The sequence below is a fragment of the Dromaius novaehollandiae genome, chromosome 1 (assembly GCF_036370855.1).
Source record: "Dromaius novaehollandiae isolate bDroNov1 chromosome 1, bDroNov1.hap1, whole genome shotgun sequence".
NCBI classification, from domain to species: Eukaryota; Metazoa; Chordata; class Aves; order Casuariiformes; family Dromaiidae; genus Dromaius; species Dromaius novaehollandiae.
Genome location: NC_088098.1, coordinates 43,919,373 through 43,943,489, shown reverse-complemented (window position 1 = coordinate 43,943,489; position 24,117 = coordinate 43,919,373). Strand labels below are relative to the sequence as shown.

Here is a 24,117-nt window from a genome sequence, read left to right as displayed (position 1 = left end):
TCCATATTATCTATGTTACATGGTACTTTAGGAATTATGATAAAGATACTTTGAAGGTTTTATTCTGCTTGTTAGGAAATAATCCAGTCCTCTTTACTCAGCGATGTTACTGTTGTGGCTGGATTCAATCACTGAGGACAGTGGGGTTCAAAAATCTGTGGCTTTACATGGCGACTTTACCATTATTCTATTCCCAAATCACACTTCTACAATGCAGACAGTGCATCTAACATTTTTCTTACACCCCAGGCCCTGAGTGTGAGAAAGCAAAACCATCTTCTCAGTGACACAAATATCTTTCTCCTAGACCATACTTTTACCTGCAGACTTCAGATTCAGTAGCTTGACACATCAAGAACTCTATGAAAGTGAGCGCTAGGTTTAAGACACTTCACAAATAATCCTGTTCTTTATTTCAAGGGCGTAGAAGCTATAGAACTGTGAAAAGGAACTATTGCCTGAACATACTCTTTCTGTGAGTCCTCTGTTTTTTAAATGCATAGATTTGGTTAAAATCCTTGAGGGAACTGATAGATCCTGTGCATTCACCTTCCTCTTTCGTTTCATCAGTAGCAGTACAGATTGCTCAAGCCATTTTCTCTATAGAGCAGGCTGCAAAGACAAATCAGGAAAATATCTTTACTGCAGTGGCCTTCTTGGCACTTACAAGCTGGCTTCTTTCTTCCTCTTACCCTTTTTTCTATAATCTCAGCAGCAGCCTAAACCACATCTTCATCATATCACAGCCATGATGGCAAGTCATTCTTATACTCATCATTTTGGATATGGTCATCGGTACTCAGTTGTCCTGCCCAAGCTCTTCTCCAAACAGTTTGCCTGGAATATGGTCTGCAGAAGAGTGAGTTGAATCCAGACCCCCTTCTTGTATGGCTGCAAACTGTAGCTTTGGATTGCAGTGTCTTGTAAAGGGGATGAACATGGGCAAAAATGGCATCATGTTTTCAAACCTTATAAAGAGTGCCATCTCTGTCTCTCAGATGTATCTGACAGCCCAGTACAGTAGCCCTGGCTACTCTAAGATTCTTTTCACATCTGAGGACATATAATTATTCATACCAAATGGAGTCCCCAAATGCCCTTGTGGCTAGCCTAATGGCTGGTGACTAGCCCATACAGAAACAGACAGCTCTGTGCCCTAACAGATAATAATTATCTCTTCAGGAAGCAGAAGATTACCAAACAGGAGAAGAACCAGCAGCAGCTGTGGGCTATTTGCTCTTTTGCTGTTTCTGACCCTTGTCTTCCCAATGTACTTGACGTGATGGTACCAAGCTTTCTGCCCACCACCCTTAGATGAGCAGGACCAGAGTGGTTATCAGCTCAGGAACTGCAGTTGTTGGCTTAGATGGGTAATGTCATGGCTGAATTAAGCAAGTCCTCACTACATTTTTATTCCTTTTTTCATCTTAAAAATTCTTATAATTTTTTGAACCTTTTTCATTTTTAAATATTTTTAATTAAGAGTACGGATGGCCTGCAAGTCATCCTTGTTTGATACAATGATAAAAAATAAATTGGAAAGCAAAGTAGCATGTTGTTGCATGCCTTTTGGAAAACTGCAGGGTTTGTTGCACAATTTCACCTCCACATCCTGCTGCACCACAGGATGATGAAAGAATTATTTGTGAGGCCAAATCAGCACACTGCTGGGCCTGAAACTTCATAACATAAGGTTCAAAATGTTGTAGTTGTGAGAAGGACATTATGTGTTTTTTTCTGTTATTTGTGGAACAGCTTTAAGAAGGTGGTGCCTGGGTGGAGGGAAGAAGAGGGGAAACAGAGATTAGATTCTAGCTGCGTTGTGTGCAGAGAGATGGACATAAAGTCTGTTTGAATGCTGATAGGGTCAGGCCTTGATTGGAAACTGTTGTCATGTTCGTGAGGGTGTAATGGAACTAGCCCAGAGGTGGTCCTTCAGATGGCCCCTCTCAGCTGTATGCTCTCTCATTTTCTATGTCCTCTTGTGGTGGCAAAGCACGCTTGAAATGAGGAGCCTAATCTTGCTATGACCACTCCATCTGGAATGACTTGTCTGTGTCCTGTTACAGCTTGTGTACAGGGTACTTATTACGCATAATGTATTGGGGATGCCTGGGTTTACCGTATCTCTTGAGGCTTATCTTTCATGGTCAGCCAGCTGACCAATTCACTGCAATCTTTTAGCAGTACTAGACCTATTGAAAGTGTTTGTGTGACCTGTGAATTTCTCAAAATGGCCATGTTTATCTGTTCCAACCATGGGTAGAAGCATCTACCATCAGGCTGTAGTGGGTACTCAGATCCTTTTCAGACTGACCTCTACAGGTTAGGGAGGAGACTTTTTTTCCTATCTTTTGCAAAAAAATGGTAGACTCACCGCAATCAAAATGTTATTCTGTGAAGTAGCCTGAAGTCAGCCATTCGCTGACTCCTCCTTTCTGGAGCCAAACAAGGTCTTCTTTTTACCTTCCTCCACTTCAGATAGGTGCCTTAGGCTGCCTGATTACTCACTGGAATTACAGTCAGGGCCTCATGTATAGATGAGGCTCACTCCCAGAATCTACCTGTCCTGTTTAAATATCATGTTCTTCTAGACTGCTCATCTGTAGGTATCCCATATGACCTGCAATTGACCTCCTGTACCTTTGGAAGCTCTAAGACTTTTGAGAGAAAAACTAGGCCATAATAAGCTGTGAAACTATTACAGTCTTTACAAGGATTTTTCTAAAGGTGTTACGGGTCAGTTCATTTAAGTTTTAGAGTCATGATCTGACTCACGTTATTCAGAATATGTTCATTGCTGACTTAAATTAACACACCAAGGAGATGGAGCATCTAAAAAGTCAACTTTATAAAAGAAACATCTCTGTAGGAGGTACCAAGTACAGATGTGAAGCTAGCCTGAGGGTAACTGCTTGGGTTTAGGTATATGAAACGTCACAGCTTTGACATGATAAACATGGGAATGAGAAGTTGTTAATAGAAACTTTTTTTTTAAGGAAAAACTCGTGTATGGGTTTTGGGAATTTGGAGAAAACTCAACTTTTTTTACTTGTTTTCCCAGTTCTTATCTTTTTGAATAGAACTCTGTTCATATGTGTAATTTTCCTATATATATATATTTATAACTACATTATTTAGGTCAAACCTTTAAATGACAAAAATAGACAGGGTTAAAATATCCACACATCAAAATAACCTGGCTGAAATACTTTTCTTTCTTTTTTTGTCCTTACTCCTGGAGTGATTTTAGATATTTTAAAATACAAAGTATTTCCAGCAACATGAAAATCTGAACAATGCAAAATGTCTGGGTTATGTTTTTGCAACACCCACTGAAAATTAAGGTAATCTATGAGGTTACTAGTCAAGAAGTCGTGCTTATCTAGTACATACACTTGCACTTTCAAAAAACAGGAAGACTTTTGACATTATTCAGAGCATGAAATTCAGAGCTCTTGCAAAAGACTTCCTGTATTTATTTTGATTTCTAAAAAACAGAAAATTCTGCATATCATGTCATTTAAGACATGAGGCAATGAGCAAATTTGTGTGATGAAAATTTAATTAGAATTTTGAAATAATTATGACAAGTTATTTACCAGTCAAGATGCAAACCCTCTATCCTTTAACAACTTGATATCCTTCCTGATGATCACTCTTTTAGTTGTCCCAGAAATGTCCCTGAACCCAGTTCTGGTCTGGCATTGTTTGCTTGTGATGTCCCTCTTTCTCTAATTCCTTGTCTCACAGCTTGCATGATTTGTGTAAGGGCTACTGAACAACATGGAATTTTTAATCTTTCCTTTTGTTTTTGTTTTGCTAAATAGTCTGTGGCCTTTAATTGATGTTGCAGAAATAACTGCTTAGGGTTTTGTTTATATGTTTGATTACAGTATGGTATAGATTTCTAGGGTAGTGGAAACTGCAGCATTCTATTTCAGGGACCTAGTTTCATTATATGCTAATGTATATGCATAAAGCATCCTGTTTACTTGTTGCTGGATGACAAGCAGCATGTCAAGTATGCATGACTGAATTTCTTCTAAGGATATTTAAAATTCCTCATATGAAGATCCTTATATGTTCTCTAACTCAATGAGGGGGGAAATCCCTGTATATTTATAGTTTGATGCCTAAGTATTATTTTATTGACTTTTGCAGCCCTTTTTTTCACATGGGTACTTAGCAATTACTGGCTGAAGCGGATCACTTAGGAAGTGTTGTTTCTGTTCTTCAAGTAGCTAAGTCTTTCTCTTATAGTAATAATAAAACAAGACTTAAGTCCTGGAGGAAAGTCCAGGAGGAAAGTTATTGTGGATATTACTCTGAAGTTTTGAAGAGTGCACTACAAATCTGTGGGGTTCCCTGCTTTAGTGTTTGCTGCATTAGATATCTCATCATGAGACAGCTATAACACCATGAATAACTGTAGATGTATATTATTCTGTATGACTATCTGAATATGTAGTTTTAACAGTTACTTTCTATAAGCCTGCTAAACTCAGTTATTCCATGATTGTAGAGCATAAAGAAAGTATGATTTGGCTGACTAAAAAAAATTATTTGAGAGCTTTTTTGTTTATACTCCCTTGGCTGTACATTCCAGTCTTCTACACTGCAGGGTCTGTTGTGAGAGTACTATAAATCCATATAGCTAAAGATGCTCTATGTTTGTCCTGAAGCCAATTATGTGACAATGCTTTATGATATCACTAGGCACCTAGGAGAGATCTTAATCAAGCATATTAACAAAGTATATTGTTATGGTAGGGTCACAGATTTTCATAAAAATATGTAGGTAAGTGCACTATTTAAGGAAAATTCTCATGAGTTAAGACTAAGTTAATATAGGGCAAGAACATCAATATTTAATCCACTTAAACTAGCATAATTTCAACTATAAGACAAATAAAGCGTGTTTTCATTTAGACTGAGAATGACTGTAGTACTGAGCTTTGCTGGCTGGGCCTAGGCATATTCATCTATTAGTCTCAAATACTTTGGAATCAAGGTGAAAATCTGACATTCAAGGCATCCAGGAGATAAACTACCCAAACCTTATGCTGTTAACTTCATCTCTATTCCATTCTTAATCCAAATGAAGTGTAACAGATATATTTAATGTTTACTGTATCAAGTACAAATAATTTAAGACAGAAAACTTGAACTATGTTACCAAAGTGTGGTGATGCCTTTCTTTAGCAAGTGCTTGGTGAGGAAAGGATTGGTTTTTTGTTTTTTATTTTATTTTCATTTCACTGAAGAAATGTATCCTAAGTATGCTTTTGAATCCTATGCCCCAATTCTAAAACTCTTCCAGAGTCTTCAGTAACTGAGGAAATATGATCCCAAATTTTACCCTAGGGCCCTAGAACACCCTGACCTTAATCTTCCCTTACATTTAATATATTATCTGAAGCAGCTTGACTATCTTCTTTCAATTGCATTAGTTTTGCCTACAGCAAAATTGCGCCAGCTCCCTTAAAGTGTCTCTCTTTTTTCTTTTAAAACTTCTTAACTTCTGTGGTTATTTTTTTCCTTAGAATGTGGCACTTTATTTATGTCTTTTCTTAGACTAGTTTTATGTGAAATTCCATCCTAAGTAACATAAATTATCTAACAGATGAAATTACTTCCCCATCTGAGAGGTCGCATGGATTAAACTTACTCTACTAAGTGCAGCCGTTAAACATAACGAATCAGGAACAGAATTAGACCTTTAAAATTGTATTATTGTTCTCTTCTCTCACTTAAGACAGATTTCTAAAGTTAATGATTTATTTATTTTCTTATGTAAAGTTTCTTGTTTTGTTTTAAAGTTAATTGCAATAGACTTGAAAGACTTTAAGACATTGATTATTGGAATCTCTAGAGTCCAAGTCATTAGAGAACTTTTCCTTTTGCAGTTCTTCATGCTGTTGTAAATCAGATTACTAGTGAATGAACACTGCTGAGAATAGTGGGAAATAATAAAATCAGCTAAATCCTGCTCAACATTCAAACAGTCTGAAATTAAATTTATCTTTCAATGAAATTGCTTCTGAGGCTCCTCACTGCAGGTGTTGCTTTGAATGCCCTGTGATCTTGTGTATTTTTCTTTATTTGACTGTAAGCTTGATGATCCTGACCCATTTTAAAATACCTGGAACAGGGATATTTCTTATATCTACCTGATGTTTCAAACTGTGGTCAAAATCTACCAAAATGAGGAGATACGAAAATACAGCATTGAGCTCAACAGGACCAAATTCACAAGCTACTTAATTACTTAATTAAAGAAGTGAACTTTGTTGCTTTGGAAATGTTATTTGTCTTTGTAAAGGAAGAAGGATTGTCAGTGAGAGCTTACTGACACTTCTACAAGGAGATACCAGGAAGAAATAAAAATTGCGTACAAAATTACAGGTTTTGTTTTTGTCTAGTGTGAAAATAGGCCAATGAGGACATGCTTACCAAACAGGTTAAGCTAGTGAATGCATATATTAGAAAAGTAACACACTGGAAGAACCTTATTTATCATCAAATTCAGTTCTTCATTGTTGCAGGTAATGACCCTTTTTTTTAACCCAGCTATATTGAGCTGTCTCATTGTCTCTTTAATTTAGTTACCCTGTTAATCCTGAAAACCTCTGTTTACAGTCAAAAGTTCTGATATGTTCTTTTAAGGTTAATTTTAAAAGTTTCAAAAGACTAGTTGTGTGGAAACTGAAAAAAAATATTTTCTATGCATGTAATTTTTATTTCTTGCTTGATTTTCATCTTTTCTTTATATGACCATGTTAGGTAAGGAAGTTGAATCCAGTTGCCCCATGGGGTGAGGATGCTGCAGCTGCATGTCTCCAGGTCCAACCAGTAGCAAGGCTGAACATGTATTCTCAGTAGGCACCCAGACTAGCACGCTTATATGACATATATATATATTTATATTTATATGTACACACACACATACGCACATGGCTGGTCATATAGGTCAACACAGACAGGCACTCTGAGCACTCAAACACAGACAGAACCAACAGCCTCATCCTGTTTCCCTCTCTAGCTGATCAGGAAGAAGGTCTATTAGTGGGACATATGTGTGTGTGTATATATGTGCGCACACACGTATACATATATATATACACATAGCTACATATATGTACACACACACATACCTATGTATACACTTGTACAGTGTGGGTACCTCTAGCAGCTGGGCTTAGACACTCAGTCCAGTAATTGGCCCTGGATTTCTGGTCTCCCCAGTTGCTGGCATCTGGACGTATGAGCCCTGGTGACCCGCAGCCCCACTCCAGTGGCTGGCACAGTCTTTCCCCACCCCCTATACCCACATTTTGGAGCCCTCCTGCAGCTGGCCTTGGACACTGTCCATCCGGTAACTGGTCCTGGATCCATGCTCTTCCAGGTACCTCACCCTTAGACACACACAGACACACCAGACACACATTAACAAACGGGTCTCAGTTGACCCTCAGACCTCACGGTCTCTCCAGCATTCGGCTAGAACTCCCTGGTCCCTCCAGTAGCCAACTCCACTTAGAGACCCATCCCTGGCTCCCAGGTCACCTCACCTATTGCCGGTGCAACTGCCTTAATGTCCCCTAACGATCGCAGTCTCCCTGGCAGACCCTCGCCTGCTCCAGCTGTGGCACCACAGGCACCTAGGCTCTCTTTCCCACAGTCCCAGCCAGCTGCAGGCACTCAGACTTCCACATGCACACAGGAGAGGGAGTTCCTCACCCAGGAAAGTACTTAAAAAGGAATTTAAAAGATAGGACAAACTGCACTAATTAGGCGCAGGGCATGGCCAGACAAGCTTATCGATCAGCCTCATTTGCACTTGTCCAGCCCCTTTTTATCACCATATCCATTTCTTTTCCCATGTTTGTTTTACCCTAAATCACTTAGACTGCTCCCTTTCTCCACCTTTAGTTCCCCCCCTAAGCATCCCACATCCATCAATCTTGTACAGTCCCAAAATGCTCTTCCCCAGGCAGCATCCTGCAATGTGTCCCACACCCCCAGGCAGTGACCCACCTCCCCCACCCCACCAGCCTGAAAGGTCCTCTGAGGAGCTGCTCCCATTGCCTCACTGTGCTGGGTGTCCCACCTTGGGCTGATGGTCTCCCAGGACAGCCCTGTGAGGAACTGAGTGGGGTGTCCCTTCTCTTAGCCTGTCATTTGGGTTCCCCTCCATCATTGTGCCTCTGCTTCTGTGCTTGTGGGAAAGAGCCCTTGATGGGCTGAGCACTCTCTTGTGAGGGGTCTGGGAGCAGCCAGGGCAGGGTATTATTTGGGTTCCCCCACATGCTGTCATCTCTCTGTGCTCCTTTGTGCTTGTGGAGATGAGTATTTTACTGCATAACTTCACAGACCATAGTTTCAATATAATCTTATGATTTAATATAGCTAGTCCAGAGTGCAAAATCTAGAGAAATGTTTCACTTTTGCTGCCTAGCAATCAGTTTGGTGCAAGATACGTTAGCACTGCTGATGTGACATGGACAACCAATTAACAATGGGTGACCTTTTTCTTTCTTTCTACAGCTGTCATTCAGCAGTGCATCTGCAATGAATGTCTTGAGTACCTGAGAGCCTCTACTAAAAAAAAGTATCATCAATTCAGATGAGCATGTTGATGGCTGAAGTAGGGCTTTTGATAAATGAATACCTTTTATCAACCTTGCTCTCTGGGACCCATTAAGGAAGGTTTTACACTGTATATCATTTAGAGAGCTTGTGATGTAGAAATACATTGGAATAAAGATAACACTGAACTCAGCTGAATTATAGGACCATGCCTTTGCATGTAAAAGTAATACGATATAAAGAGGACACAAGCAAATAAATAATGTAGCTCTGTGTAGCACTCAGAATGGATTAAGCGTTCATGAAATGTAGGGAACTGACAAAGGAACTCAATCACCTCAGTCTGCAAGAGGAAGCTCAGTATGGAGTGAGATGAGACATCACTGTTTCTCTAAACCACTTTATCTTGACCACAAAAGGGAAAAAAAGGCACGTATTCTTGGGGGTGTGCAGGTGGTTTAGGCATGCAAAAGTATCATAATTACAGCACCCTTCTGAGCATTTCAGAGAGTGTGAAATAATCCTTGTAGTGTTGTAAACCACATAAACAGTTTCATACTTTTGCGATAAGCTACATGAGAACCAGACAGATTGGTGTTTTGGTATATGACTATCTATCTGCAAGATTCATTGGGCTATGATGTGATAGGAAGAGCTGTAAATAATTTGTAAAGGATTCACAGAGAAGGATTTTTGCCACTAATTCTGTTTGTGAGCAGGCTGAAAATAACCTCTCAGGGACAGAGAGGAGAAATTCATTAGAATGAGACTGATGTTCAAAATGCAAAGGAAACTGGATAGCTAAAACAGACAAAGCTTTCACAATGGAGAAGTCATGGGTAAATTAGGAATAGAAAGTTAAATAGTGTGTGTAAATATTGTGTCTGAGGAGTTCTCGTGAAATAGGGGAAAGATATCTCCAGAATGAACATAGAATAGAAGATAAAGCTGAGCTGTAATCAACTTGAGAAGGCAGGTGTCTAAAGAGAAAGATGGTAAGGACTAGTGGATGAGTGGCGAAAGAGTACAGTACTTATGTTGTCTCTGATCTTTCAAACTGTGGCTTGGGGGAGGAGAAAAAGAAGGAAAATGTGTGGGGGAGAGAGGAATGATGAGAGATAAGTGATATAGATCTTTCCTTAGAGGCCTGAAGTTAATGAGCATATAATGGGCTTTTTAAAGTACATTATCTTTTGCTGACATAAGTAAAGTTAAGCAGTTATGTTAATAGGAAATAGAGTAGCAGGATAGACTAAAAAATGAAAAAGTCAAAAGTAAAATATAGGATATTGCACTGCTTTCCAGTTATATGCAGTTTGACCACAAAACAGGTATATTGCAGGATTGTGGGTTCTTGATATTTTCATTGTTACTGATTCTGAAAAAGAATGTCCTCTAAGTTCACATATTTCATACGCACAAGCACATAATATTACTTATATATGTACGCACACATTCACATAAACATACATGAAACGTCTATTTTTGGTAGTAAAATAAAAAGTGTTTTCTCTTTGTACTTTTTTCTTTTTAAAAAAGAATTGCCTGTTTACATATTTGGAAAAACTCTATGCTGGACATTTGTTTTGGTTCTGAAAGGAAGCAGGGAAATATAAACCCAATAAATAACTTCATTGGTGTAAATCATAAGATAGTTATCACCAAAGTACTCCTTACTGGGTAGTGCCTGGGGTTGGAAGAGGCTTTTGAGGTGGTTTTTTAGGTCTTACAAAACCAGTTGGTTGTCATGAGACAATGGGGCTATGTTTTACAAAGAATGGGGTCTGCCTTTATTTCTGCTCTGTTGGTATTTGCGAAACCACACGTTAGTCCATGTAGCTGGAGTTTAAAATAAGGTAATTAGGATGCAGTAGTTTAGGATGATGTTTGATTTGGCAAAGCTTCATCTTTGAAGGATTTCTCTAAAAACTTTTGGGGAGTAATTGCGTTCAGGAGAGTATTTTGGCAGAACTCTTCATCAGCCACCTGGTGCCTTGCAACACATCTAGAGACTCAGTGCTTCTGAGGTCTTGCTTGGAAGAAAGTTTGTAGGAAAGTTGTGCCAGCTTTACAAGCTGTTCCAGCTGAGCAACCAGGATCCAGTTGACTCAGAAGCATTCAGGATCCTGGCTGTAGGCCTGAATCTGTAATTCTGGGCCTGCTCCCTTTGGGGCATAATACCTTGGGATTTAGGGTCCACCACTGGAGGGACTTGCACAGTTTAGCTTGTAGGTCTCTCTCACCAAACAACGTACCTTGGAATCACAGAAGGGTTGAGGTCGGCAGGGACGTCTGCAGATCATCTCGTCCAACCCCCCTGCTCAAAGCAGGGTCACCTAGTGCAGGTTGCTCAGGGCTGCGTCCTGTCAGATTTTAAATATTACCGAGGATGGAGACTCCACAACCTCTCTGGGCAACCTGTTCCAATGTTTGACCACCCTCATAGTGAAGAAGCTTTTTTCTCATGTTTAAATGGAATTTCCTGTATTTCAATTTGTGCTCTTTGCTTCTTGTCCTGCCACTGGGCACTGCTGAGTAAAGTCTGGCTCTGTCTTCTTTATTCTCTCCCATCAGACATTTATACCTTACAGCTTGGTATGTCTATATTTACACCATCTAGAGCAGGAAACATGGCAATTCTTTCTGTGCTTCCTGTTGCAGAGCTGTAACTTAAACCTGGAAGTACTCTGATAGGATTTGCACTTTTTGGAAAATACTAGGATCTTTTAGTCATGGGAAGTTTGAGAGGAAGAAGATGCTTCATTCAATTTGGACCAAAATCAATTAAAAAGAAGTATCCCCCAAACTATAGGTAGAACAAGATCTTTACTGGTGCTTTATCTGCACTTGGCCAGACCAATTGCAGTTGCACACTTTTTTTTCCCCCTTCATGCATAGTTTTGCCTATAACTGCTCTTAAACTAGTTTGGCTACATTATTAAAGAACAGCTGAAAACAGCATCTGTAAAATCTGAGTTTGCCTTTCTAGCAGCAGGAATTACTAGTAGCTAGTAACTTCTTATATTAGCACGCATATGTAGTACATCAACAGTTTCTTGGTTTGTTTTTCCGTAGCTTTTATCTTCACTTTATACCATTTAAAATGAGGGTTAACAACTGGAGTGTTAGCAATATATCTTTTCCATGCTTGGGCCCCTAAAGTCAGCTCTTCAGCTAATGACACTTTCATTTTCCTTCAGCTTTCTTCTCTCACAGAAAATTCATTTACAATAACCTTTTTAACAGGATTTTTCAGCTTCTGTGATTACACTAGAGAATGAAAGAGACTCCACCTCTTACATTACAGCCTTCCATAGTCTCCTTGCACACGAAGGTTGCTGGTAGGTCAACAAGAAGGAGACCTGCTTGCTTCAACTTGTCTAATTGTCAAGTGTGTTTTCCATCAGAATTACTTTTCTTGTTTTTTTCCCATCTCTTAGAACAAGAATATATATCAGAAATTGTCACTAAGAATATAGTTTGCTGTCAGAGCCAATGTGGAGAAAGAGAAAAGGAAGTGATTTTTTTCTTTTATATTTTTCTGTCTGGAGGAATAAAAAACACATACAGGCATTTTTTTTTCCCTGTATGTATTAGCTGATATTTTACTTCTTTAACTAAAGAAATTAAAAAAACACGAAAACTAATACAAGTGTGTTTAAGAGCAGAACCCTAGGTATGCTGCCCACTAATTGGGCTTGTGTATCTGGGTAGTTATGCATACCTCACTAGGGCATATTTCATTCAGTTGGAAACCTCTAGGAGCTTAGTTTTTACAGTGTATATTACATTATAAAGTATAAGAACATTTTGAGATCCGTACTTCAATTTGGAGAATGTTAATTACAATGTTTTTTCTTAACAGCAAATAGATTTGATTGCAACATGATAATAATAGTGATTCAAAAATTAGTAATGAAGCTTTCCGCAAGAAAAGAACACTTGACTTTTTTTTGGCAGTATTTTGCTTTTGAAAACTGTTTTCATTTTGATAATGAATTCCTTTGAGGTACATAATTGACACAATAAATTTCATTTAAAGTATTTTTAGTTCATCTGGAAACATAGGTATGATAAATATTGTCCTTTCTGTGTTACTATAGTGAAAACTTCTCTTAGGTGGTTTTGATTACCTTGTGTGGAGACCTGTTATCATATGATGTTCATGTACAGTTTTAAGTGATTAAATCTGACTTTTCAGAGGTCACAAGCATTTCTAATGTACTTGTTTGCTTGGGAGAGCTCTCATCTTTAAAACACTGAGTCATGCACTGAATGAAAAATTTAGAATAAAATTTGTGAATGGAATAGGTATAAGAGGCCGTTGAGAGTTGCCTACCAAGCTACAAAGACCAGCCTGGGTACTGCAGGCACCAAATATGACGAGGCTAGCAGAAGCCTTAGGAGGAGTGAAATGTTTGATGATATAAGATTATTTTTTGATTCCAACATTTTTTTATGTTAGTCTCCCTGAAAAATCATTATTGCCATTTTTGAAGTCTACTGTCATGTATTAGGTTTGTTTTTTTTCATTTCTGATCAGTCTTTCAAATTTATGATTTCTACCATTTTGTTGCTAAGCACGTTTTCATTAATTTTGGCTTGCTGTTTAAAACCAAGTTAAGAGTTCTGTCTGTATTTGCAAATCGGCTATGCAAATTCAGAAGTTAGTCATATTTTGTATGTGAATGCTGATCAGATTTATTCATAAAATTGTTATATATTCACCTTACCATTTTCCTTTTTCATTTAAATTTAATGGAGTAACATTGAAAATCATAGATAGAACATGTTTAATTCTTAAAACTATGGTGAACTTTTGGCATTCAGAAAGTTTTGCTTGGACAATGAAAGCATGTGTATTTATGGAATAGAATTTATAACAGAACGCATTTATTTACATTTGTTAAATGAATATTTACCAAGCGGCTTTTCAAACTTGGAATATGTTTACTGCAGTAGCTTTGGGGTCAGGATTAATAATTGTGCCATATGCCTGCATATTTCTGAACCAGCTGGTTGGCAACCGCGTGCAGTGGTCTCCAGATGAGCAGAGGTTCAATGATAGCAACACCACCACCAACAACTCTGGTAATGCACACACATTACTGTGAGCAATCCCTGTTCTTCTTTGACTTTCTTGTTCATTTCCAGATACCAGCTGAAGATTAATAGATGTCTCATTCTTAGATGATCATTGGATAACTGGAAATTTTAAAATTTTATATTGAAAGGCAGCTGTTACTAAACTGAGAAAGAACCGCGTTATTAACACTATCTACCCTGCAGTGCTGGGTGATTTGCTGGTGTTACACAGCTCTTAAAAGAGCACGCAGACTAGTAGGTGCTGAACCACGTGCTGCCCTGAACTTGGACGTTTCTCTCTGGCGGAGCAGAGTCGTTGCCGTTCACTCTGCTTTGTCCTGCCAGCTGCCGTGCAGAGGCACTTCAGATGCTTCCATCCAGGCTAATTTCTTTTTGCACCTGTGGTGCACCGTCTTGTTTGGCAAGATCTACATTCATTTCCAGTCCCTCACTGGATGGTAAATAGCACAATTCTAGCTGTGATACTGTTGTAGCAAGAAAACTTTCTCATAAATTCATGTGATCAGAGGCTGTGCTTTATGCCTTCAGTTTTTCTGCATTCCAGCTTGCTTACATTTGCTTTCCTGAGACTCAGAGAAACAATCCCAATCAGCATATAGTGTTGGACAAAGTTATTCCCAGACTTTTCTTCAGCAGAGTATCTGACTTTATGTGTACTCATCCTTTCCTCACAATATCCAACTGCTAAGAAACAGGGAATTGGTAGGGCAATATGCACTGTGATTTACTCTTGTCTGTCAGTTAAAATTTCTGAGTTCCTTGAAGACGTTATTCTGAGCCTTTTTTCCTTCTCTTTTGTATAAATTATAAATACCCTGTGTGATGTAAACTTCTAATCCTTTTTTTTTGTATCTCAAAAAAACAGTGTTTAAATTCTGTCGGTGGGAGATTCATGCTCTATTCCAAACTGCAGACTTGTTTCTTTTCCTAGGAGTTTGAGAGGTGAAAGTGGCCCGTAGACAATTTAGCTAACTTGGCCTGTTATTTTTATACATACGTACATACGTACATACATACATACAGAGAGAAAGATCTAAGAACATGACAAGTTCTGATTTTAATGTAATTTTAGCCTGGGCAGAATCCTTGGTTTATTGCACTCATAAATCTTGAACTTAAATAAAACCTTTTTTTTTTTTTTTTTTTTAAAGAAGAGGTATTTTTCTTTTATGACTAAATTTGGATCAACACTGGTACATGTATAGTCCCTTGTGATTAGCCATACTATTTTCTCTTCTACTAGTTCTATTTTTCTTGTACTTTGACCAGAAAAACATTGGTTTGCTAAAAAACCCCTACATACCTACCCCAGTTTGGAACGTTCAAAATTCAGTACATTTTGTTATATCGTCCTCTCGTTGGATTTTGTTTTGCTGATTGGCTACTAAGTTTGTGGCTCACAAAAATACTTCTAAAAATAATTTAAAGGGATTTTTCCTGAAACATTTCTACTTTTAAAAAATTATTTCGATACATATTTGCAAATCTCTTTTTCTGTCTATTGAAAATTTATGTTTTACAGCATAAAGAGTCCCCAGTGGGAAAATAAAAATGAGATGTATCCTATCATCTGAGATCAGTCTGGGTAGTAATATTTCAGCTTGCTAGATTTTTTTGCTTGATTTGATCTGAAAGAAAATAAATACATTTCTGAGTGAATGGCTGTCATCTCATGGATGACATCTTAAAGCCTTATGATCCCATTTTTCCTCTGAAGCCTTATTTCCAAGATAGTTTTCAAACTCGACCGTGTACCAAAGTTTTATTATAGGGAAGGCTGTGGTGCATCATGGGATCTATATAACAGTATCTCTAACAGTATGCTCACATGACATATTTTTGCTTCAGGCACCATGTCATAGTGGAAAGGCAACTACTTATAGATGAAAAGCAATAAAGAACATCTTACTCTGTAACCTCTTGGTTCCTTAACATCTGAGTCCTCCTTTGCTATAGAGCAGAGGTATTTTTCTCCCCAAACAACACTATATTTTTTATGTTGTAGAAACAAAACAAAAAAAAATCAATTTGCTAAGAAAGAGATAAACAATTTATGATTTTCTAAAACAGATATAAACAACTTACATGGGTAATAATACTTCTTTACCATTTTGAAAAAATCACCATTTTGCATGTAAAAAGCTTTTACAGAAGATATGAGGTAGGTCTGTATTCAGAACCACTGCTTTAACTTTATTCGAATGCTTTGTTCTCTAGAAAAGTTTGTTCTGTTTTTCTTAGACTTTAAAGAAACAGTACAGTTGCACGATGTCTCCCACTTTTAACAACACTGGGATTTTTCTTAGCTGAAAAAGAATCCATGACTACAAGTCAGCTTTATGGTTCTCAATTGACTGTGTGCACATGTGTGTTGGCTAGACCACTAAAATACTTCATCATATACGTGAGAAACAAAAAGTAGCATGCAGCCGTGGTTTGTTCTACTCTCTTCTAGTTTTGGAAAAGGATAATTAAAATTTTGTCTTGCACTTTTACAGCTTTAATCTTTATATCCATATCAAAATGTCACTGCGCCACTGAAAAAATGAAGGGTAGGCATACGAATTCTCCCAGGATAATCACCATATTTAAGTAATATAAATTCTACAATCTTGCTTCCAGAATAGGTTTCCCATTTATTCTCTTAAATGTTTTTCTCCACATGAATTACTTAAAATGTGTGGATCATTTTTTGACAGCGCTAAGAAAGAGATTGTTTACTTGACCAGGTTTACCTATTTTGTACACAGTAGAATGATGTCCTAAAGGTGAACTGCTCAGTAAAAAGAGGGGGGGAAAGTATGCCAAAAATTCATATGGATTTCATTTTTCTCTGCAGGCTTTATTCAGTGAAGTGGCTGTAGCATGCGTTTCATGGTGCAGCCTTGACACAGTAATCCAGCCCTTCTGACAACTGTTAGATTCACTGAGGTTAAAGGGTAAGTGAAATTTTAAACATGGAAGCAAATCACTTTGAGAAAATGGAAACCTCTGTATTTACTGTATATTATTATTAATATTACATATTAAACCACTCGATGTCTGTGTGGAGAGGAGTTCTTTGGAATCTGTTTTAAAACTTATTATGTTGTTTAATTTGTGTTTGTCATAGTTTTTAAGTTACTAGTAAAAACAAACTACAAAAAGGAAATTGAAAAGCTGAATTTCAAACAGATTTTATCTTTATGACTTGGGAGCATTAAAACAAGAATTCAAGTTTTCAAATGTGTTAGATGTGACAGGAAAGCAAATAAAAGGTGAGGTGCTTTATATAACTCTAAGAAACCTGCTTCATCTGTGGATTTACAAATAAGATGAGTGTAGCTCTTCTTTGATATATTATTTTGTCTTCTCAGCAGAGAGCTAAGCTGGGACAGCCTTCACGCAGATAATCAAGTGAAATGCAGAGAGTAAAATAAGCATAAGTGGCAAAGCAATCATGTCAGCACTTGGTCATTTAGATGATACTGGATGTCTTTTGAGAAGTGAGTGTCAGTAAAACCAATCATCAAGTACAGATTTTGCACTAGATGGATTAGGGAAAGAATATCTATGTAATTGGTCTTTTACACTTAATATATTATGTAAAATACTTAGTTAAATCATTAATAAAAATCAAGAAGAATTAAATTAATGCCACATATATCAACATTTCTTTTATCACTGAGGAAGTCACTTTTCATCCTTTACATATTTGCAGTTCAGATACTGCCTCAAGGAGAAAGCTCATGAATAATTTAAAAATTTCCATTTTTGTTTCTTATCAGAGAAAGGGATTTTCAGGGCTAGCCATTTAAGTATTTTACAAGAAGTACTACTTATTTTAAGAAAACTTCTCTCTATTGTGTGTCTGTGTGTGTTTGTGTGTTTGAAAACACTTCAAACATTCCTCATCTTTGTACAGAATCCCCAAATCCTCCTGACAGAAACTGCTCCCTTGAGCATGTGAAAAATGTTGAGTAACTCATCAAGTAGGAGATGTTTTTAAAATAAGTTTTCTAAATTGTCAGCTGTTATTTACATAGGATTTTATCAGATTATTCTGAAATAAATGTATTTTTTTCTGAAATGCTCTATCAACATTATACGCACTCTCCGTCTGCTATTTTTCTTTAGATTGACTTTGCTATGGCATTAATAATAAAATCTTGCTTGAATGACTTTTCACACAGTGATATTGGAGATATGTTTTACTCTTTTTACTTTCCTGTTAACTTCTCCTCCAGCTTTAGCCTTGTACCATATCTGACTAAATCTCTCCTGCCAATTCTCTTCCTTATTGACATAGAAAAATCCAATTTCAATTCATAACACTGGTAAAATCAATTGCTGAAAACTTTACTTTTTCCCAGGAAAGTAATCTCTCATATCATGACTTAAAGCTGTAAAAGTGTCATTCATGTGTTCTCTTTTCCAACATACCAGTATCCTGCCATTATATTTACACAATAGGTTAATATAAGAAAGGATAGTCAACATTAGGAAACATACAGATCTGGAGAATAAGTAACTCTGGAAATAGGGTGCATCTATTCTAAGCAGGTGTAGTGCATTTAACCGAAAAAAGATGCTAAGTGGATCTTCTATTACTTCTGTCTTAACAAGAATCTTAAGAGTTTCTACTGGTGGTTTGATATCTAATTATATCCAATTATAATGAAGAAAAACAGGAAGAGTGTTTTAAACAATCAAGGACAAAACTTGGATAATTCAATGGAACAGAAATTAATTACTACGCAGCTAATATATCCACTCAGTCCATATTAGGTATCAGTATTAAAAAATAATATATTGTTGTCTGTCAGACTGTAATAAGCCTTGCTGGAAACATGGTTCATACTTATCCTAGATAGTGAGGCAATGTGACCCAACAGCCCTCTGTCTCATAAGCACAGTAAAAATCGTAATAGTGAAAGACTCAAATCTAGAACACCGAAAGCACTAATTGTGCACTAGGATTAGTGTGCAAATCAAGAAATTGGCCTTGGTAGTCCCTGGAGAAAAAATGCATCACCTCTACTTTACCAAACTATTAAAAAACCTGAAAGAACAGATATAATTTTACAATGCTGAGTTTTTACTTCCTGATTATTGTCAATCATTAGTTGCACTACTCTGTTGTATCTTTTTGAAGCACATATTAACAGCCCTTGTCAAAATTCAGCCTATGAGCTAGTAAGACTCTTGTGCCGTGATGACCATTATGCTCCAGATGAATAGCAGAACAACTCAAAAATTGAAAAATAATTTGCTGTATGAAGAAATGGCAACTACTAGTTAAGACCAAAGCATTTATTTAACCTTAGGAATAGTAACAATCATCAGCCTTGCTGTCTGTAGTAAGACAGGTATAAATTTATGATGTGATGGAGACATGTTTCTATTCTGTACTCTTTTTGCAAAATGTCTGTTTCCCATGAATAGCAGCTCATTCTTCAATTTATGTGGTTTGCAAATAGTTTCTTAATATTTGTAGTTAAATTTGTTTCCTGCAATAGTTGACTCGTAAAATCACTGTTAGCAATTAGCTGTCATGCAATGGTTTCTCGGCCATTGAATTTCTTTTATTCTTGATTTACTATTAGTCTATGAATAGAAAAAAATGGTGACTGTAATTCAATTGAGAAAACAATTTTCCTGAGATAATGATCAGTTTGGCAATATTTTGGCAATATCAGTCTTGTACTTATTTGTCAGGAACATGAGACAGACATTTTCAGGTGGTGAATTTTGCTATTCCATCTTTGTGCATGACAAAACTAAATTCCAGCTCATGCCCTCTTTGGTTACAAGAAAAAATATGACAACACATGTTTACATTCTCTGTATCCTCAAATCATGCAATTTTCCTAGTCTCTGACTACACATTATTTGCTTTATCTGCTGATATTGTATTACACCACATTTTGAATAAAATAACATTATGTGATGAGATCACAAATTCATCTTTTTGTTAAGCCCAGGAATTAAATCCATAATAAAGAGGATTTGGCATGAAAAATTGCTTTCTAGTACCTATTTTGATAGGATTATATATAGTCGCTAATAAAATCACTGACACCTATATCCATTTAATATTGCAAACTCTAGAGAGAAAGATATACAAAGTGAAAATGTGCAACATATTTTGCTTGATTGGCTATAAACTCTCTGATGCATTTCCAGGAGGTGAAAATAGTCTTCCTTGATGTATTTCAGGAATAAATCCTTTATATCTGATTAAAATGCAGATGAGCATCATAAACTATTGTAATTTGAAAGGGTTGATCTCCTCATGCAATCTGCTTCCATCTGCTTCAGGTGTAAAGCTTGGAGGGAATTTGCTACAATTACTGAATACAATCGGGGTTCAGATGCAGTCTCCCAAGCTAAATGTCCTTATGAATGAAAACTTCTTTTAAATACTTTTGACATTTCTCTAGGCCCCCCAAATCTCACAACTTTATAAGGAAATGATTGTTAATTATGATAATTATAGGAACCACTAGTGAAAATCTGCATGAGAACAAATGGAAAATCTGAATGACTGTGAGGCTAGGATCTCTTATATCTCACATCGAAAAATTCTCTTAGTGCTAGTTCAGTGATTTTTAGATCTTAGGTGGTTTACTTGATACATAAGGAGAAATATAACAAGCCAGTAGTCAATATATGTGTCTTAAAAGCTTTTATTCCTCTGTGCTAGAATCTTCAAGATTTTATTTCTTGCTAGCTAAGATCTTGTTTCACAGAATTATTTTATTAGACTTGTTTGGGGAAGGTAAAGGAGCCAAAACTCTATTAATTATCTCTTTGGACATTCGTCTGGTTGTGTGGACCTCAGAGTAGCTTGTACAGACTTTATCACATTAGAATGATCATTACATGTGAACTTTAACATACCTATGCTTAAAAATTAACAGGGAGACACAGATTTCTTGACGTAATGGTTACTAGCCAAAAGAGACTGAGAGGTGAAGAGCAATATTGATTTTACAGGATCTCACCCAAAGTATGTGAGAGAAACAGGGCAAGAATTTTAAAGAAATAATTTCCCATAATGTTGAAGAAATTTCCTGGATGTTGAATAAACAGAACAATAGTTACTTTTATTGTAATTATCTCTTACTTGGCAAGAAAGTAAACTTTTATATTTTGCTCTTCTGGTAAAATATTGAGCACCCTATCTGCAAAACAAATAGTCTGCTTTGGAAGCTGGATGGGATGCAGCGATCAGCAGAGAGGTCTGACATTGAGAAATTAAGTTCAGTTATTTAGTGGCAGGAAACCATACTCAATGAAGAGAGAAATACATAAATATAACACTCAGCTTGCAAAGGACAGCATTACTTTCTAAAATGGTTTCCTGTCGACAATGTCTTTCTTTATTACTTTTGTTATTGAAAAAAGTTATTGGATATTCTGTTCATTCTTTTTTCAGTTGATGTTTTGATAGCCTGAATGTCACTGTATTGTGAACACATTTCCCAAATGTGATTTTTTAAAGAATATCTGGATAAGTCCGTATCTGTCGTATCAGGGTTCATTTTTTCAATAATCCCTGGAGTTACTCAGTCTTGCTTATGTCCTGAACAAGAACTCGCCATAATAGAGCAAGAGAGACTGAAGAGATAATTAACACTGAAAACCCAAAGTAGATGCAGGACAGTAACACAACCATTTTTAAGGGTGAGCGAAATGAGGGTAAAAGACTAAGTGATCATAAAAACTTAATTTTTCAGAGTGTATTGCTTATCACGTATGTGTACTTCTGATAGCTACGTCTATCACAGATGACAATTAAGAACTAATACCTCTCCAAGAGGAGGAAATATCAGGAGACATCATCTATGCAGAAGACAAAAAAATCTGCATTTAAAGATGAAAGAATAATAATTGACAGAAATGAAGAGCTTTATATGGATGTGTACTTTTATGCAAGCCTACATAAATAAGTAGTTAAAAGTGGACATTTTTTCTCTCAGGAAAAAGTTATTTTATACAATGAACTTGTAATGGTACTCTTGCCACTGTAACTCCTATACACCTCATCTGGACAGGCCTGTATTTCTGATATGCTTAATTTGACACTATTTCTGTATGATTACAAATAATTTTTAGTTTTCTATGAACAGACGGGTACTTGAGGTCTCATCTTGGTCTTTAGACACCATCTTTTGGGGAAAATTTTTTCAACCTCTATCAAATAAAATATATTTTTTTCATAGTGACATTTCAAATTCTGTAATTTTTATTGCTATTTTTGTATCAACAGAACCAAGCACACAGGAGCACAGCACAAGAATTTTGCTGTCATACCTTGTGAAAAATTAACAAGGAAAAGTAACAAATAGTCAAATAAAAAATATTGCTCATCAGAGGAAAAAAAAAGTCCTTTAGTGTAATGACAAATTTTATTGGTTATATTGAAAGTCAACATTTACCAACAGTAACTGGTATAATATCTGAATGACTGCAGCTATTATTGTTAGTGTGGGTAGGGAAATACTGTAGCACAGGGAATTGCCAGAACAATTCAGAATTAGTTAATGGGAGCTAAATGTTTAGGTGTTGATGGAATGTCTTAAAAAAAAAAGAGAGAAAGAAATGTTAACAGAATCCTACTGACCTTTCTTTCCCTCCAAGTACACTTTTAGATGAAACATTGCAGTTTTAAAATTAAGAACATGTAAAACAAAGAAAAATAATAGTCTGTGCAAATCAATTCGGTTTTACTGATTTTATAGATAGATATTAGAAGAACATATAGCCATTCCTGGAAATTGTCATGCATCTTCTTAAAGCCAATCACTGTAATACTCATTGGGAATATATACAGTCAGTCTCACTGTAGCATAAAAAAGTTTAAGATAGACAGCAGGTAGGCTAATGAATTGATTCAGATATGGGAAAATGGATATACTGTTCACATAATATCTATGTTAAGCAGCTATCCAGAAAAAGTCAAACTGTAGCTGTGACTCAGCTGTGTACACAATATGCTAAACCTGATCTGCGCTATCATCCCCCCTTGCAGAGAACATATTCATGTTCCTAATATATACACCAATGAAGTGGGATGAAATTAATATTAAAAAATGCAGTCAAGCATAGAGATTGGGCTTCTCCATGGTGACTTTTTTTATTGGTGGAGACATATTGGCTCCAAAGCTATCTAGTGTACAGTCTCATTTTCACAAGAAACAATTTCAGCCTTGATTGATGCTGAAGAGTGCTTACAATCAATAAATACAAATGTGCGCTTAAAAAAGAGCAGAGAGAGAGACTAACCTCATACTCCTCCATTGGGTCCCTTGAGGAGGCTGCTGTTAAGTAGGAAGCAAAATAAGCAGGACCAAGGTGAATATTGGAATAGCCATTTTTCTCCAAGAGCACAAGGTGTCTTCTAAAAAAGGCATATAAATGACATGGGATAGTTTGGGATGCATATTTATATTTGATTAGTAATATACATAAATGACAAATTTGGTAGTACAGTTTCTTCAGGATCTTAAGTGTGTTCACATGACATACTAATAGTTAAGATGCACTTAAAACACTGTTGGTGGGCTGTGCAGTCTAAGAGAATTGTATGTCTTTAAACATGGGACTCCCAATAAATTTAACAGGATTTAAACTTGTGTCTTAAACCTGTATCTTACTTAAACCTGAATCTGTGAATGAGCAAAATAGTGTTTGATAAAGATGTAGAATGACTCCAAATATCAAATACCAACTGAAAAGGTCTGGTATCTGGTCATATAGATGGAGTATTATGCACTATTAATATATAGGACAACTGATCTATACTTGCTGAAAGCTCACTTCTGTGCGTTTACAAAGGAATGAAGCAGTGAGTTAACAATAATGACAGCATGAGCTCTGGGATCAACAGATGGCTCCTACCTTTTCTGTAGGTATTGATCCCTCAGGTATCTAACGAAAGCACTGCTGCGAAAGGGGAATGGATGCAGTAGTGACGGCTATTGCATTTTAATATTCTGAAATTCTGTCAAATTTAAGAGCAACAAAAAATCATGCTGTGACCAAGCATTCTTGATAAATTAGGATAGAGAGCTGCGCATGAAATTTTCTTTTCTGCTTTAAAAAGGTGGAAAATCAGATAGGTCTCTTAATTTCTGTGACAGTGAGGAAACAACCTGATTCCCCTAGCCTTTAACCAGTATGTGTGAAGATTAAGGAAAATTGGCAGTGTCTGTGCAATTAAGTTACTGGATGGCTGACAACCAGTGATAGAAATTACAAAGAAAAGGTGAGATGTGCAGGGTGAATTGTAACTGAATAATCGCTGATGTATTAGGAAGACTATAGCCTAGAAAGTAGTAAGTTTACCAAATTATGAATACATTAGAATAACTGCCAGTGTTATTGACTCACAGGAATATGTTCAGCTTTCTACTCAGAACAAGATACAATCTC

At 36.7% G+C, this 24,117-nt stretch overlaps 1 long non-coding RNA gene across 1 annotated transcript in view; it reads left to right on the top strand.

Annotated features, from left to right (window-relative positions):
* LOC135328489 (uncharacterized) overlaps positions 1-24,117 on the top strand; it is a 210,424-nt gene that overhangs the window by 84,396 nt on the left and 101,911 nt on the right. Inside the window, exon 2 of the long non-coding RNA XR_010389410.1 lies at positions 16,538-16,637. This is a non-coding gene — a long non-coding RNA (uncharacterized LOC135328489). The remainder of the gene's footprint in view (positions 1-16,537; positions 16,638-24,117) is intronic.